The sequence below is a fragment of the Herpailurus yagouaroundi genome, unplaced genomic scaffold (assembly GCF_014898765.1).
Source record: "Herpailurus yagouaroundi ecotype Mexico unplaced genomic scaffold, PumYag 199, whole genome shotgun sequence".
Taxonomy (NCBI): domain Eukaryota; kingdom Metazoa; phylum Chordata; class Mammalia; order Carnivora; family Felidae; genus Herpailurus; species Herpailurus yagouaroundi.
The window spans coordinates 15696652-15715496 of record NW_024412430.1 but is presented as its reverse complement, the minus strand read 5'-3'; the positions used below and the strand labels follow the sequence as shown (position 1 = coordinate 15715496).

Below are 18845 nucleotides of genomic sequence, written 5' to 3'. Positions count from 1 at the left end.
CTCACTCTCTCAAAATAAATAAATTTATAAAAAAAAGAAAGCGCTCGATGAATGTTTGTTGAGGGACTGCACGGACAAGTAAGTGAACAGCTGAACTGTTTCAGCTCCACCAGGACTCACTGGGTCCGTCTCCAGGTGTCCCTGGGTTTCGGTGCACATGTACGTCTGCACTTTGAAGGCACTGGACTGGCTGATTTCTGTATTAGTTTTCTGTGTCCACAGCCAAGCATCACGATTGGGGGGCTTAAAATAACAGAAAATAACTCTCTCACGGTTCTGGAGGCTGGAAGTGTGAAATCAAGGCGTTAGCAGGGCCGAGCTGGCCCTGGTAGTTCTAGGGAAAATCCCTCCTTGCCTCCTCCTTTTTTTTTTTTTTTTTTTTTTTATTTTTTTTTTTTTTTGAGAGAGAGAGAGCACGCGCATGAGCAGGGGAGGGGCAGAGAGAGAGAGGGAGACGCAGAATCCGAAGCAGGCTCCAGGCTCTGAGCTGTCAGCACAGAGCCCGATGTGGGACTTGAACCCACGATCCATGAGATCCTGACCTGAGCTGAAGTCGGACACTCAACCGCCTGAACGACCCAGGCGCCCCCAGTACTTTGAATTTTAATCGTGACTGCTTCCTTGGTTATGGGCAATAAAAATCACAACACTGTCATCAAAATAGAAAATATACAAGGAAAAATGGAGTCTGCTGTGGACGTGGTTTTTAAACTTGTAGCTACCTTGAAGTCTGTCACTTCTTCTGAGAGGGATGCACTGGTGTTTGGAGGGTTGAGGACATGAGACATCATGGGCCACCAAAGGACCCCAAATAATTGATGGGTGTCACCACACTGTGGCCCAAACTATCACAGAGAGCTGGAGAGTCCCCAAAGAAAGGCCACATTTTTACTCTAATCCTATGCAGGAAACCAGGGAGAAGATCTAGCATGTGAACAGGTATTGGAAGGAAGCAAAGTTCAGGAGAAATGGGGCTGGGACCCACCAGGTCCCCACATTTCCTGACAGCTCACAAGGGGATGTCTTAGTTTGCACAGAAATGTGAGGAGGGATATTTTTGCACGAGAGTTAAAAAGACACAAATCCCAGGGCACCTGGGTGGCTCAGTCGGTTAAGCATCCTACTTCAGCTCAGGTCATGATCTCGTGGTTCACGAGTTTGAGCCCCACATCGGGCTCTGTGCTGACAGCTCAGAGCCTGGAGCCTGCTTCCCGTTCTGTGTCTCCTCTCTCTCTGCCCCTCCCCCATTCGTGCTGTGTCTCAAAAATAAACAAACATTAAAAAAAAAAAACTAAAAAAAAAAAAAAAAGATTGGAATCTCAATGTCCTCAAGAAATTATATGTCTAAACAGAGGCATCAAGAAAAGTCTGTACGTTCAGTTCCTTTAGAGAATGATTGCAGAGTTAGGAATGATTTTTGTTGTTGTTGTTGTTTGTGGCCCATGACATGGGCGGTAGCATAAATGCAGCATTACTGAGAAGAATTGGGTTCGCCTGGATTTCTAGTCCCTACATTAGGTGTCCATACTGTGCATTGGCTTCTTCCACCCCCAGGCCTCGAATAACCATCAGCCGTTGCCTTGTTACCTCGCGAGGTGTCTTTGGTGCTCTCACGCACCAGGCCCTTCGGACCGTGCAGAGAGAGAGACCGGAGCTGGGGCAGACACGGCCCCACACCCGGCGGGTTTGCAGCCTACCGAGTCGGGAGGAGTAGGTAATGGGGACCGTGGGTGAACCCCTGTATTTAGGAGATTGCTTTGAATGCCACCTGTGAAGGTTAGGAGGGGTTTCGTTGTGTGTTTCAAACTTTTTTTTTTTTTTCATTCTCCCCACGATGTTTGTTTTACAGGCAGGTTTGTTTTACAGGCATTTCTGCAAATGGAAGGGAAAAAAAAAAAAAATCTCAGCGCCTCTGATACTTCCCCCTCTGCTGTCACCTTTCCGACTTCTCCTGCCAAAAGTAATCATTTTTAATGAGAATTCTCAACCATAAAAATCTGACTTTTGAAAGCAGTGCTGGAAAGAGAGACCAGTCTCTTGGCGGGTGTGTCAAAACAATAAAAAAAAAAAAAGTGTTCGGAGCAGATCTGCCCAGTTTCCCATGAAAACCTTGAGTTCTCTGAAAGTCATAGCGGATGAAACGTGGAGTACGGGAACAAGGTGTCTGGCCCACCCAAACCGAACCCACCAGATGAGAGCAATTCACCAAAAATCGATTCGAAAATAACGACCATATGGCAACTCCCTCCTAATCGATGGGCCTGCCCCGGGCGGGAGACCCAGGCCCGGAGCAGCACAACTCCTGACTCACCAGGGGGGTGGGATGCCAGCTTCTGGCTCCCTCCCCTGCCTGGGCAACTGTATATTCTCAGCGCCCTGGGGGTGGGCTTCCTGTCACATGTGGGGGTCAGGGAGCACGTTGTGCTGCACAGCCCAGCCCAGCCCAGCATCTGCTCGCCGAGCCCGTGTTCATAGGACACGTTCAATGCCGCGTGCCTCTCCCAACACACGGCACCATATCTTCTGGGTCTTTCCGTCTTGCTTCTGCTTTCATCTGCCGTCTGACTATGAAGTCCTTAAGGACAGGGACCCTGCTTCTTAATGAGCCTTTCTCTCCCCAGGCCGAGCACAGTGCGCTTGCACGCACGTGCACACACACACACGCACATACACACACTCAAACACACAACAGATTTGCTCCGCGATCAGGTCAGCAGTTGCTCGCTCCTTTCTCTGGCCCTGGGAACACTTCATGCAAACTTCCACGCTAGCACTTGGCGTGCGTGGGCCTGGCATGTATTTTAGGGTTCTTCTCTTACTGCGGAGATTTGCAAAGAGGGTCTTTCAAAGCCTTAGGGTTCTGCGGGTGTGGGGAGAAGTGTGAGCAAGTGGTGAACCCCCTGGGCACACCCCTTCTCCACACGCCTGGCCATCTTGAAAGGCTCCACTTCTACCTGGTTCATGTTTTGGAATTTTCTTTGGAAATAAATGCTCTGTTGTAGATACATACGTACACACACACACACTCACACAGTGTATGTGTGTGTATATATATATATATATATATATATATATATATATATATACACACATACATACATACATACATACATACATACCAGTGCATCACTACTCCCAGGAACACTTTCTTGACGGTACGATTTTAGTATCTTGATCGAGTCAGTTGGTTCCTAAGTTAGCATTTGGTCTGGAAAAAAAAGGACTTGCTCCGGCTATTTTAAGCGGGAGGGAATTTCATACAGGAAGTTATGTCTTACACACCCATTGGACAGGCTGGTGGAGGAAGGGTCAGGAAAGAGTGCATCTGGCTTTCCAAAAATGAAGAGGCTGCAGAAATGAACAGAGACAGCCACAGATGACCTCCATCGCTCATGGCACCAAAGCAGGTGATTTGCAGGAGGTCTGGAAGCTGAGGCGACTTCCCACCTGTGCCCGCACACGGCTGCGTTGGTCTGTCCTGGAGGGGAATCATGTCTTCTCCTTCTCTTCTGTTTTCCAAATAGTGCACAGATGCCCCTCACAGGTGGGCTGTAGGCTGGAGCCCTGCCAGTAGGGACTGTGGGAGAACGGAGACTTTCCTGGGCTCCTCTGGGGTAGAGGGATGCCCGACCGTGAGCCATGGCACCGTGAGAGTTTTCCCTATATGAAATAATTGCCATTTGGGGCCACCTCATAAAGTTGTGTTCTGTTATTACACTCCCATTTTACAGCTGAGGACACAAGCACAAAGGTTGAACGACATGGCCAAAGGTATCTGTCTAGTGAGCGACAGAGTTGGGATTCCATTGACCCAAGCAGTCTCGGGCCTGGGCTCTTGACCTTGATGCCAGTGGTTTCTCAGTTGGGAGTTCCGTTGGGGACAGGGGCCACGTCTGGAGATGTTTTTGAGAGTTGGGGGTGGCTTTGCTGCTGGAGTCTAGTGGGGCGAGACCGGGGACCTGCTGGCCGTCTCTCAGTGCACGGGACAGCCCCCCACAATGAAGAATTATCTGGCGCTGAGGTTGAGAACATGTCCTCTGCACCCCGCTGAGCATGTTGGCGAAGGAAAACTTGAGCGCAGAAGGGGTTTGTTGTGTTGCTTCGCGCCCGCCACTTGAGAGCCCCCTTTGTGTCCTGTGCCTTGGGTCAGGGAGCAAACCCCTCTCCCTTCCCCCTCCCCCAGCCCTGCAAGGAGCTGCTTTCTGTCTGCAGTGAATCCAGGTGGACCTGGCCGAGGTTGGGGATGGGACCACCCCCCCACCCCCGTTCCTGAGACTGCCAGATCCCTCAGGTCCGGCCCCCACTTCCAGGGGCGCCCACAGTGGTCTTCACAGGCAACACTTGGCCTCTTCCTTCTCCTCCTCACTGTGTCCAGAACCGCCGGTCCTCTGCCGGATATAACGCAGACCTGCTGGGAGCATCAGAGCCAACTTTGGCTCCCCCCGTGGCTCTGGCGACCCAGCTAGCATGAGTGGGTGGCCACCCCTTCCCAAGGACGGTGCGCCTGGGGCCGGTCCCACTTCTGCGCTCTGCCGGGCGGCCGTGGCCTCGTGGCGGGCTATAGGACACGGGGCTTGGACCACGGACTGCACCCCGCTGACGGGCAAGGACACCACCCACCTTCTTGAGCGGCAGCTGGCACCTGTCACACGTGTCCTGGTGGCATCTCTGTTGGAAGTGAGGAGTGATCCGTGCCAGCTGGCCTGTCAGCTGTCACAATAAACAATGAGCACGAGCCACCTTGTGTCTGCGGCACAGCTGAAGGGCTGTCTTTGTGCACGGGCTGTGCGAGGGAGGTGGACAGCCTTCTCGTGCTCCATATGAGCAATTTCCATTCTGTTGTTTTCTCTCACACATGGTGTTCGGGAACAGCTCTGGAAGGAGTGGGGTGGGAGAGAGAGAGAGAGGGAGAGGGAGAGACGGACTGACTCAGTGTTTTCACTTAGATTCTCTGAGATTCATCTACAGATTCATCCATCTTCTTGTGAAGAACAGGAATGTCTCTTGTAAGCTCAGAATGGCAACCTGTCGAGACCCGTGATGCTGCGAAGTACGCTGGGCTGAGTTACCCCTCTGCTGGGGTCAAGTGTGTGATCGTGGTGGAATCACCTCACTTCTCCTTCTCCCCATGTCCTCATCTGTAAAATGTAGATACCATCATCTCACACGCTGCTCCCAGCTCTAAACATCAGTGGTTTTAGAGTTCGTGGCATTGAGGCGAGGGCGGGAAGCTCCCGGGTCCCCGACCCACGGTCCTTTGGACCGTGTCGCAGGGCTTACATAAGCAGACATGCCGAGCATGTCCCATGTGAATTGTTCACGGTCTGGATGGAGAGTGACCACAGAGTGCTCTGAGAGTCACCCACAGAGATCAGTCTTTGCCCCCCGTGTTCAAGATGTCAAGTTGAACCTGAAGGAGCGCTGGAAAGTGGGGTAACCCACACAGAATTCTACAGGCGCTGCTCCTTTTATGCGGGGGTGCTGCGTGAGGGGCTGGGCTTTGAACCTCTGGAAGCTTCTGCCTTCCTCTTCACCCAGGCACAGAACGAATGCAGGGAAAGGTGCTGCCCACTGTGGTCAGGATCAGTGCTCGTGTTGAAGGCTGATGGCAGCTTCTAAGCCTGCCTGAAGGACTGGACTTGTCCTGGCCAAGCGGTTCAGAGACGCCAAACAGATCTACCTGTAGGGCCTACTGTGAGCCAGGGACCGTGCTTTGCACTGGGCTTGTGGAAATGACCCTGAGCCGTCTGGTGGCATGCCCTTCCGAGCCCCGTACAGACTAGGCCAGACCCCCTCTCAGCCACCCACAGGGCTTTTACTGTCAGTGGACTTTCCAGAGACTGGGAAGGGTTGGTCAGAGTTAAGTGTAAAATAGAACGGAAGCAGCCGGGGAATGAAAGGGTTTTCTTGGTCACGTAGGAGCTTAACTGCAGAGGGAGCATGGACATAACAGCCCTGGTGTGTGCAGAGAAAGGCACACTGACACCAGGCTGGCCTCACAGAGGGCTGGGGTGACACCCAGCGGCGTGCGAGGTGGGAGGTAACCCTCAGAAGTCTGCCGTTGCCTCCCAGGTCTCAGTTCTCCACAGCAAGAGTACACATAGATACCTTTTTTTAAAAAAATTTTTAATGTTTATTTATTTTTGAGAGAGAGAGACAGAGCACAAGTGGGGAGGGGTAGAGAGAAGGGGACACAGAATCTGAAGCAGGCTCCAGGCTCCGAACTGTCAGCACAAAGCCTGATGTGGGGCTCGAACTCACGTGAGATCGTGACCTGAGTTGAAGTCGGACACTTAACCAACTGAGCCACCCAGGCGCCCCCACGTAGATATTCTTGATTAAATGCTATGGATAGATATACTTTCCTTTTAATTATACATCTGTGTGTCTTCTCTTTCTTTTATGTCTGTCTCCTTTGTATATGTGGGCCTGTATGCGTGCAGGATTTGACTGTATCTTCAATTTTTTCGTAGGCTCTGAAATTCTACCACTAGGTATTTATTCCCTTCATTTTTTTAGGCTTGTCTTAAACGGTCAGTGAATCCCCATTGAAATCCCGACCATCCCGGGGGGGATGTGTGCTGGGGGAGAACTGAAGGGGGTGGCATCCAGACAGGGTTGAAGCTGGCACCAGGATGAAGGGGGAGCGTCTTTGAACCAGAAAGAGGGAAAGGGACACAGAGACGTTGGATTTTATTTCTCACATTAGTGTGCCAGACGTGGGGGGCAAGGGTCACACCATCTCAAGCTCAGATCTTGGCTGTTTCGCTGTCCAGTCAGGGCTCTTTGCTACTACTTACCCTAATCCTAGATGTCCCCTGTCTTTTGGGGGCCCCGGGGTAGGGCAGCACCCATCAGGCTCAGGCAGGGCTGAGCCAAGTACCAGAAGACCCTGTTGGGTACTTGGATTGACAGCTGGTTTCCCGAGATTTTCTCCCAGCAGTGCTTTCCTCTAGGAATATGAGTCAGACCCTCGGTCACGAGGCTTCTTCAGCATAAACGAGAACTTCCAGGTGAATCCCAGCAATGCTTCAGGCTACCGGTCAGTGTTCACCATTCATTTTGGTCACCTTCATGACACTGGGCCTTGGCTGTAACCTTCTCCTCTTCCTCGGGCAGCTTGGATCCAGAAGGACTTCCTGGAACATCTGTCACCCTGCAGTGTTTTCGTGGGTCAAGGAGCACCACTGGGAGTTTCGACAGACCTTCTGTTTACTCTGATACCCTTTCCTTTACCATTACTGAAATTGGAACACTGCCCGGAACTGTTGAGCTTTAGAAGAGAGAGTGTGCTTTGAGGACCAACCCACCTGGATTTTAAATCCTAGCTCCATCACTTGCCCGCTCAATAAGTGTGGGCGGTTCTTTGCCACCCCCGACGTTTTCATGGTCAGCGTGGGCTTGGTGACTCTTAGTTCACAGGATTGGTCTGAGGACCCAGTGACTATAGAGCGCCAGACACTGGGTAGTGAAGGAGCGACGTCTTGCTTCTCCCCCCTTTCCTCACTCGTCACCCACAGGCTGCCCCAGGTCATCAGCTGTTCATCTCAGAAGTACGCTTACGACATGACTTGAATTCAGAGATGACACATTTTTTAATAATCTGGCCCACAGCTAAGTTATATTCTCATTGGCTGGTTTGACCCTCTGCTCTATTTCCAAAGTTTCCATATGGACGGTTCAATGTGATGTGGACATACTCCAGTTTTCTAGAAGCATGTGACTAACGCTAGTTAAAACCAGTAAAAAGAGCTCCGAAAAATCCGTAAAAAGAGCTCTCATGCAGTTTACCTGTCAGGCAAGGAGTGTGAAAGACGGAATTCACAGCAGAGGGCCTAACCGTGTAGATCCGGGCGGGAGAATATGAGTTCTCCCGAATTATTTTGGCAGCTTTTGTGGGAAGTCTGATGGAAGCAGGGACGGGAGGAAGGTAGCTCCCATGTTTTCTTCCCATAATAGCTGGGAATTGAGGGGTGAGGCGGCGGGCAGGAAGGGCCGGTGTGGGTCTGTAAAGGTGCACTGTCCATGTGCACATGTGCATGACTTTGATCTTTGTGTTGTCTCACGTTTCTGCCCATCCTGGAGCATTCAGACCGTAGTTAGTACTATACTGATTCCACAAATGGCTACCAGACAAATGAATGGAAGAAAAATCCCAAGATCCCCGGATAGACTTGGTTGCCTGACACATGTATGTCCTCTCTCTTCTGGACGAGAAGCTCCTGCAGATGTTTCAGGATCTTCGGTGACAGTGTCATTCTCCTTGATACGGAGGTACCACCGTGAATTCAGACATTTTATGCTTGGCTCACGTTTAGGTTATTTTCAGATTGTTTTGCTCTTACAGTGTTTGATGGGAAATCCCAATAACAGCTAACATTTAAACACTACCTAATACTTGCTGGCCCAAGGCCTTTGTAAAGGCAATTAATTGAATTCTTTCAACAAGTCTATGAGGTAGTTACTATTCTTAGCACCGTTTTACTGATGAATAAACTGAGGAATAGAGAGAGATCCAGGAAGCCCAGGGTCACAGGTAGAAAATGGCAGAAGCGGGAAGGAGTAGGATTTGAACTTGGTGCAGTGACGCTACTGAGGCCGTGTTCTCACCCACTCTGCTACTCTGGCTCCTATCAGCCTGTTGTGTGCATGAGTGTGTATTTGTGGGTATATCCCTATGTGAATGGCAAGGCATACTTTTAGTGTCTAGCAGGAGGTTAAATTCTTAGCAGTGACATTGTTCCAAAAAGGGTGGGCGCGTTTGAAATTTTGATAATTATTGCCAAATTTCCTGCTCCTCTCCAACCCCCGAAAATAGAATGCACCACTTTACTCTCTTACAACAGTTATTTCAAGACTTATTTTGCTGTGCTAGGTGCCACAGAGAATACTGAATGCAGAAGTGGCAACACAAAAATGTGTGAAGGTAGGAGCTGAAGTTTGCATCTTTCTGACGGCAGTCCCGAGGAGATGGGAGAGATCACCACGGGAGCGTTGTCATCCAGAGGGTTAGAACCACAGCCTGTAGAGGGAGGACCTGTGGTTTTTAATTCTACTTTGACCTTGTCGTGATTCCTTGGGAGGGTAACTTGACGTCATTTATTCCTTCAGTCTCATTTTAAATTTTATGTCATCACAGATGGACTACACGAGAGAGCCAGGACTCCGATCTAAGTGTGTTCAAAACTCCATATTCTAATTCTAGTAGATTGGGGGACACTGATCGATATCTCACAGGGTCATGGCAAGGATTGAAGGGATTAACATGTAAGGATCTCACAGTACCTGCTCAGTATGTCAGTCCGTAGCTCTGTCAGGTGCTCTCTGAAACCCCACAGCCAATCAGCAGTGCCGCCTTTTCCAGTATCCCCAACCAAAGCGAAAGACCCGCACAGTGGACTGCCGCCCCTGGTTGCACTAACAATTTGCTCGGTGACACAGAACGTCCCCAAACTGTACTTTCCCTGTAAACCGGTCTTTCCAGTCTCTCCCCAAAAAATTGCAAGCTCTGTTCACACTATAGTATCTGTCTGGATGCTCCCTTAAGCCTTCGTCTTTTGGATGACTTTGTTACTAGCTGTTAACTCATTCTCCAACTTTGTCTCTGAAGACGTTTTTGGTGTTGGTGGAGGAATTTGAATAATTCATGTATTAAAGTCGTCCCACTACTCCATCACCTGAAACAGCCCTTCCCTGGTGACCTGTCAAAATGTCAAGGAACTTCTTCATCTTACCATCCTTGGTCTGGTCTCCAATCCATCAGTAAAAGGGAGAGTTTTTTTGTTTTTGTTTTTTTTAATTGAATTATATTACTTCGGTATACTAATATAACAATATTACACGTTTTAAGTATACAACAGAGTGATTCAACAATTCTGTATATTATACAGCGCTCACCGTGACAAGTGTGGTCACCATCTGTCACCGTATGACGTTATTACAATATTATCAACTCTGTTCCCTACACTGTACTTTTCCTCCCCATGACTTACTGATTTTATAACTGGAAGTTTATAACTCTTAATACCCTTCCCCTATTTTGCTCATCCTCCTATCCCCCTCCCCTCTGGTAACCAGCATTTTACACATATAGGAGTCTGTTGCTGTTTTACCGTTCATTCGTTTTGTTTTTTAGATTCCATATATAAGTGAACTCATACGGCGTTTGTCTTTCTCTGTCTGACTTATTTCACCTGAGCATAATACCCTCTAGGTCCATCCCTGTTGTTACAAATGGCAAGATCTCATTCTCTTTATGTCCTGGTGATATCCCACTGCCTATATACACCACATCTTCTTTATCCATTCGTCTGTCAATGGACACCTGGGTTGCTTGCGTATCTTGGCTATCGTAAATAATGATGCAGTAAACGTAGAGGTGTATGTATCTTTTCAAATTAGTGTTTTCACTTTCTTTGGGTAAATACCCAGCAGTGGAATTACTGGATTGGGTGGTATTTTTATTTTTAATTTTTTGAGGATCTCCATACTGTTTTCCACTGTGGCTGCACCAGTTTGCATTCTCACCAAGAGTGTAGGATGGTTCTCTTTTCTCCACATCCTCACCAACACTTATTTCTTGTTTTTTTGATAGTAGCCATTCTGACTGGTATGAGGGGGTATCTCGTGGTTTGCATTTCGCTGGTGATTAGTGATGCTGAGCATCTTTTCATGTGGCTGTTGGCCGCCGTCTTTATAACTTTAGTAAAAATGTCCATTCAGGTCTTCTGCCCATTTTAAATTAGATTATTTGTGAGGAGTTTGTTTTGTTTTGTTTTGGTGTTGTATGAGTTCTTTATATATTTTGGGTATTAACCCCTTATTGAAAAACTTGTTTGCAAATAATATTTCTGTTCAGTAGGTCGTCTCTGTGTTTTGTTCATGGTTTTCTTTGCTGTGCAAAAGTTAGTTTTATGTAGTCCCAATAGTTTATTTTTTCTTTGGTGTCCCTTGCCTGCAGACACATAAACAGGAAACTGTTGCTAGAGCTGATACCCAGGAGTTTACTGCCTATGTATTCTTTTAGGAGTTTTATTATATTAGGTTATATGTCTTTTTTTTTAATGTTTATTTATTTATTTATTTATTTATTTATTTATTTTTAATATGAAATTTATTGTCAAATTGGTTTCCATACAACACCCAGTGCTCATCCCAACAGGTGCCCTCCTCAACACCCAACACCCACCCACCCCTCCCTCCCACCCCCCGTAAACCCTCAGTTTGTTCTCAGTTTTTAGGAGTCTCTTATGTTTTGGCTCCCTCCCTCTCTAACCATTTTTTTTCTTTCCCCTCCCCCCATGGTCTTCATTAAGTTTCTCAGGTTAGTACTTGGATGGGAGGTCATACGTCTTTAATCCATTTTGAGTTCATTTTTGTGTATAGTGTAAGAAAGTGGTCACATTTCATTCTTTTGCATGTCGCTGTCCAGTTTTCCCAACACCATTTGTTGAAGAGACTATCTTTCCCCCATTATATATTCTTGTCTCCTTTGTCATAGATTATTGACCATATAAGCATGGATTTATTTCTGGACATTTTTTTCTGTTTTCTTCATCTATGTGTCTGTTTTTGTGCCAGTGCAATACTGTTTTGATGACTGTGTCTTTGTAATATAGCTTGAAATCTGGGATTGTGATACATCCAGCTTTGTTCTTTTTTCTCAAGATTGCTTTGGCTATTTGGGGTCTTTTGTGGTTCCATATGAATTTTAAGATTATTTGTTCTAGTTCTGTGAAAAACACTACAGGTATTTCGGTAGCAGTTGCATTGAATCTATAGGTTGCTTTGGGTAGTATGGACATTTTCACAATAACAGTGTTTCCAAAACATGAGCATGAAGAAGGGAGGGGTTTTTTGGCTCTTTTTTTTTTTTAATTATTCCTTCATTCCCCTGAAAGAACTTGTCATTCCCCTTTTATATCCTATAACTTGTATTTATTTGTTAGTGTCTGTTACTTAATAAAAATCTGGGCCTCACAAGGACAAGAACTGGGATTTCTCTTTGTCTCCATTTCTAGAACTATGCCTGTCTTTCAGTAGGTTGTCCACATAGGTCGTGACTTCAGCCTCTAAACGTTTTGGCTCCTTTGGACACCACCATAGTAATAATAGCCATCATAAATGGAATCTTCTAACGAAAAGGCTCATTTTAGATCTCTGTCTTGGCCACAAAAGATTTACCAAAAAACCTTCACAAATCTGAAATCTTATATTTTATGACGTGCGCACCAAAGAGACAATTGTAGGAAGTGGCTAGATGAATTTCATTTTTGGAGTAAGCTTCGATCTCCTTGACATTGATTTCCTCTAGACAGTTCACTGTGATCCGGATTATTGCTCTAGGAATTTTACGTTACATGTAGTGTCCCAAATATGGGAGCATTTTATTTGTAATCTCCTCTAATAGTGCTCTGAGTTGATTTGGTTCTCAGGTTTGCAGAATGACGAGGGGGAGACTTAGAGGTGGTCCCTTCATGTCAGAAGGAGGAACTGGGTGCTTGAAAGTCTCAACTTGATTGCCACTGCCTGTTCTTCAGTGTGTGTTTATAGCATGTAATTCCGTGAGACCGAGGCAATGAAGGTGGATATTTCTAATTTTTCAGCATTTTGTTTTCAATGTGTAGTTGGATAGCAGTGACTGAAGTTTGGGTTTCAGTTGCTTCTCTCCTTCCTGGCCCCCTTTCCCCCCTCCTCTCCATCTCTGTGCCTTTCCCTCTCCCTCCCTCCCCCCTCTCTCTTTTTCCTTCTTATTTTCTTTGTTTACTTTTTTCCTTTTTGTATGTAGCAATGCGTGGAACTATGTGCTAAGGAGGATTCTGTTATATCTTCTGAAGCCTCAGTGTTGTGGCTGCTTTTGGTAACAGGTGCTACCCGAGAAAGGTCATGTACTAGTTGGGCGTGCCCTCAGCTGCAAGTAACACCAAACCACACTGCAGGGGCTTGAACAAACAGGAGCTGTATTGTTCTCACAAAACCAGAAGTTTCCAGGGATAGGCAATTATTGGCTTTGGCTCCATGACTCAGCAATATCAGAGCCTGTCTTTGACGTTCTCTTGGCCTTTTGCTCACGATAGCGACACAGTGAATGGAGGCTTAACCATCACCGCCCATTTTCAAGGTAGTAAGAAGGAAATGGTCACACTGGTCACATCTTCCCCTTTTTCAGGGAAGCAGAAGTTTTCCTCAGACTTTCTCCCAGCAGACATCGGCATACACCTGCTCTTCCAGAACTGGGTCAGGCTGCCGTCCCTCATTGCAAGAGAGTCTGGGGAAGGGTGTTTGACTCTCTGGCCACTGCAGGATGAGGCAGCAAGGGAGTGAGTTGGGAATGGCTTCCGGGTAGCTAACCAGCATTGTCTGCCACAGCCAACAAATATCCCGTTAATGCAGATCGTACCAGAGTACAAAGGGATAGCCGGTGAGGCATGAAGATCGTTTCAGAGATGAGAGCATTTGAGTGTTTGCCGGAACACTGCCGGGGCAAGATAGCACAGCCAGGAATGAAGTCTAAAAGGAGTCGCTGAGTTTTCTATTGCTGCCGTAACATTTACCGCAAACTTAGTCTCTTCAAACAATATAGATTTGTCATCTGCCACCTTTCTGGAGATCAGAAATCCAAAACAAGTTGTAGTGGGCTTACTGGGAGAATGTCACAGGGCCTGCTCCTTCTGGAAACTCTGAAGAAAGAATCCTTGCCCTTTTTAGCTTCGGAGAGGTGACTGCATTCCACGGCTCGTGATGCCTTCCTCACATTCCTCCAACTTCTTGCTTCCATCGTCACAGCCTCTCCTAACTCAGATCCTCCTGCCTTTGTCTTGGGAGGCCCCTTGTGACGACATGAGGCCTGCCTAGAGAATGCAGGATCATCTCTCCAGCTCAAGACGCTTCCTTTAATCAACCTGCAGGTTCCTTTGACCATGGCACGGAATGTGTCACAGGTTGCGGGGGTAGAACGCGGACATGGCCGGAGGGGCCAGTGTTCATCCGGCCACAGTGGGACGAGCAGGAACCACCCAGGAAGGCCACAAAAAGATGTCCCTGGGAGAATGATAGTACATCTGTCCACCAAAGAATAGGGGCCAGCGTAGCGAGAATAAAGTTGCATCTGAGTGGCGTAGCTGTGTTATGAAGACGATCCTTACTCGTTTTTCTGTGTGGTTTGCTGAAAGCTAGTATCTGAGAGATGAATCATTTTAAGTATTTCTTGGCATCTAATCATAAGTGGCAGATCTGGAGACGGCTTACTTGGATGCCTGAAGCTATTATGAGATTTATAAATTTAAGAGAATGCTTGATTCGAACTCTTTCTTGGGAATTTGTTCATTTTAAAGAAAAGTGCACAGCAAATAAACGTGTTTACAAACAGCTTCACGTGGGAGAGATCAAAAAGGAATTCTTGGATTAATACTTTCTATTTCCACGCACAATCTGTATTATTGCTTGGCATCATGTTGTGTAATGAATCTGGATTTTAATTGGTTGGTTTAGTTTAATCTTTTCTGAAAATTTCATAAGAATAAAATATCTCCATTTAGGTACGTATTTGGTAGGTTTTTTGAAGAAAAAGTTTAGTTTTTGACAGGTAGCCTTGAATTTACAGCCTTAAAGTTCATAATAAATAAAAGCCACTAAAATGATGATTTATTGCCAAAAAGCCTTGTTTGTTCAATGTTTATTTTTGAGAGAAAGGGATACAGAGTGTGAGCAGGGGTCGTAGAGAGAGAGAAAGAGGGAGACACAGAATCTGAAACAGGCTTCAGGCTCTGAGCTGTCAGCACAGAGCCCGACGCAGGGCTCAGACTCACAGACCATGAGATCATGACCTGAAGTTGGACGCTTAGATGACTGAGCCACCCAGGTGCCCTGTGTTTATTTGTTTAAAGAGGAAAAGAACAGTTCTTATTTGTGCCTTGGTCTGTTCATTCACTGAGTGTTCCTTCGCTGATTCGTCAGACATAACTGTGTAACGTGCCATATGTGGGACACTGCAGGGAGCGTAAGTATGTACATAAGTATAGCTCAATTGCAAGCTCTGTGAGGGTAGGAAATAGGGCTTGCTGCTGATGAATCCAACAGATCCAATGCCTAGCACAGTCATGACATAACGTTAATACTCGGGAAACGTTGGTTGGACTGAAATGAAAATAGAGCCCCTGCCTTGCAGAGATCTCGAAGGCAAGTGAGCTGGGACATACAAACAGACGAACTGAAACACAGCCTTGTGAAAGCCCAGAAACAAATATCCATTGGCAGTTTCAGGGGACACCGTCCTAAGTATCGGGTGTTTGCTGAATTTGCAAGTAGGGGAATCGGCCAAGTCGACCCAGGAGGAGTGCGTGCCAGGCAGAGGGAACGGAGGGGCGTGGCTCAGATGTGAGCACGGGGCTCTGATGATACAGGGCGTCGCTAGAATACAGGTGAGTGGAGGTGAGGACTGAGGGGGCAGATGGCAGGAGACAAGGTTGCAGAAGTAGCTGGAGGCCTGGTGGGGAAGAGCATAGAGCCTCCCTTGCTAGGAAGCCAGGTTTTAGTTTTATCCTGGAGGCAACAGGAAGCCACTAGAAGCTTTCAGGTAAAGGACTGAGAAGACCATCTTTTCTTCCTTTCCATTAAACTTTTTAGCATCGTGAAATAGATCTTATCTGCCAGAGAGTGAGTATAACATAGATGGATATTTTAAATGAAAGTGATAATAACATGACTGATGAATCGAACATCCAGCTTATGAGACAGATGGTCGTCTACGTCTGTGAATCTTCCGGTGTCTCCTTCACCCTCTCTCCCCATCAGGGGAAATTGCCACTTTAATACTGTATTAACATCTCTCTTGCTTTTCCTTAAAGTTTTACCACGTGTATATGCATCCCTAAAAATATATTGTTTGGTTTTGTCTGCTTTTCAAGTGTGCGTAATACAATCATGCTGAATGCATTTCTTTTATGACTTTCTTTATTGCCTCCTGTTGTTTTCAAGATTTCTCCACTTCTATCTGTGAACCTATGGATCATTAATCTTCACAGCTGTGCAATAGTTATTAAATGATTGTACCAGGTTCGGTGATCCCGCTTACCCTCGTGGAAATTCGGGTCATGTCAAGTATTTTGTTACTGTGGACCGCCCTGTTTTAATTGTTCTCATACTTGTGTACGGGAGGCACGTGCAGAGAGTTTCTCTGGGAGAGAAATCACCGAGTCCTAGTGGATCACACATCCAATTTTCTCATTGCCTTTTTAATCTTTGCCCATTTGTTGGGTATAAAATCTTCTCTCCCTAGAGTCACAATTTGCATTTTTCTGCACACTCGTGAGGCTGAGCCTCTTTTCATATGCTCATTGGCTGACTGTATTTCTTCTGTGAAATACAAGTCCTTCTGCCTATTTTAAAGAGGGTTGTTTGTCTTTTACTGATTTGAAGGAGCCCTCCATTTATTCTGAATACTATCCTTTGGTGGATATCTTCTGCCAGTTCGTGACTTGGGTTTTTATTCACTGTAACATCTTTCGATGTGCATTCTTAATCTGAAGTTAAACAGCATTTTTTTTTTCATTGTGGCTTGTGTTTTTCTTTATTTTACCTAGGACACCTTTCCTGTGTTACGATCTTCAAAATAATGTCCTGTATTTTTGCCTACATGTGTTAACCTGTTATCTTTCACTTTTAAGTTCTTGAAATCACTTTTAAGGTTTGGAATCTTCTTCCCCCCTGTGGACGATCCGTTGTTCTAGCAGCATTTTTTAACAATCCATACTTTGCCTACTCTGTAGTGTATCAGGTTTCCATATATAAATGGGTCTGTTTATGGGATCTCTCTTCTTTTCCATGGGTCTGTTTTTCTATCCTCATGCTTAAATATTAAATTACATAATGACTAAGACTTGTTATTTGATAGAACAAGCCCCCCAGCCTAGTTTTTCTTTAAGCCTGTCTTGGCCTCTCTTTCTGGGCTGTTTGCTCTTCTATATACATTTTAGAATAAGCTCGTCAATGTCCTTGAAAAATCCTATTTAGATTTTGATTAAAAGCTCATTGAATACTAGCTCCGTTAGAGGAGCATAGCCACGTTTACAACAGTGAGCCTTCTTATTCCAGTATATGCCTTATCTCTCTATTTATATCGTCTCAAAGTTCTTTCAGGAAGTTTTATGCTTTTTCTTTTAACCTAAAAATCTTACACAACTCTTGTTAGTATGTTTCCCCCATGATGTATATTTTTGTTGTTGCTTTTATAAATGATAACTTTAACAGATTTGTATTTTAAATTCTTGAGTGGATGGAAATGCATCCTTTCTTAAGAAAGCATTCTCCCGGAGAATCCAGAAAAACAAGGATTCTCACTCATTGCTATGGAGAATGCAGAATGATTTAACCTCCACGACAGGGTACTTCATCGTAGTCAACAAACCTACGTATTTCTTTACCCTTGACCTAACAATTGCACTTTTAAAAATTTACCTTTATGAAACACCTCCGTAGATTTGAAGCAACATATAGTTATTTGTTGCGGTATTCTTTGCCATGGCAAGATATGAAATTCAAATGTTTAACTCTAGAGAATAGTTGAATAACCCTGGCTCGTGTGTATAATTGAATCCCATAAAGCTGTAAAATCATGAGGAATATTTCCATGAACTGGTACGATGTGATATCCAGGACAGCTTTTTTTTTTCTTTCTTTTTTTTAATGCAGGTTTAAGTTTATTTATTTATTTTGGAGGGGGGGAGGGGCAGAGAGAGAGGAAGAGACAGAATCCCGAGCAGGCTCTGTACCGTCAGCTGTCGCATCCATTACCTCATGCAGCATACAACACGGTGGACATCTTAGTGACCACAGCTGGCAGTGTGGATGAAGAAGTGCCTGGTACCACGTACCTGGGTGATTTCAGTCTCAGGGGGAAGGAGCTGCGTGAGGACGGGATCAACAGGATTGGAAACCTCCTGGTGCCCAGTGACAGTTGCTGCAAGTTTGAGGACTGGTTGATGCCCATTATGGACTGGATGGTGCCGGAGCGGAACACGGAGGGCGTGAAGTGGACACCTTCCAAGATGATCGCCGGGCTGGGCGAGGAGATCAACAACACAGAATCAGTATATTACTGGGCTCAGAAGAACCACATGCCCGTGTGGAGCCCAGTGCTCACAGATGGCTCCCTGGGCAACGCGATCTTTTTTTGATTCCCACAAGAACCCAAGCTGGTCCTGGACATTATTGAGGATGTGAGGCTCAGGAACACACAGGCCATTTTGCCAGGCACACTCAGATGATCATCCCGGGTGGGGGTGTGGTCAAGCACCACACCGCCAACGCCAGCCTCATGGAGAATGGGGCCGACTAAGCTGTCGACATCCACATGGCCCAGGAATTTGATGAATCTGACTCTGGTGCTGGGCTGGACGAAGCTGTCTCTTGGGGCAAGATCTGGGTGGAGGCACAGCCTGTCAAGGTCTATGTGCCTATGCCTCCCCTGGTCTTCCCCCTGCTTGTAGCTGGAACCTTTGTCCAAAAGAGACAGATGCCTTCACCCCTGAGAAGAATGCGGACGGAATGGCTACAGCTCCAGGGAAGTCCTCCCTCTCCTCTGTTTATTAGCCTGCACACCCAGTCCTTCCCTCACTCCTTGGTCAGCATCGTGTCTAGAATAAATGGTCTCAGTGATCCTTGAAAAAAAAAGTGGTAGCCCGATGCAGGGCTCGATCCCATGACCTGGTGTGATCATGACCTGAGCCGAAACTGAGAGTCAGACCCTTAACTGACAGAGCCACCCAGGCGCCCCCCAGGATAGGTTTTAAGTGAAAAAAAGTAGGGTACAAAATAATCTGTGTCGTATGCCACCCTTTGTTTCAGAA

General features: G+C 46.4%; 1 protein-coding gene and 1 pseudogene across 4 annotated transcripts in view; both read left to right on the top strand.

Annotated features, from left to right (window-relative positions):
- Nucleotides 1-18845, top strand: part of GLIS3 (GLIS family zinc finger 3) — a 449362-nt gene that overhangs the window by 251829 nt on the left and 178688 nt on the right. The gene's annotated exons all lie outside the window — the stretch shown is intronic.
- On the top strand, nt 14849-18825 carry LOC121013692 (deoxyhypusine synthase-like; annotated as a pseudogene).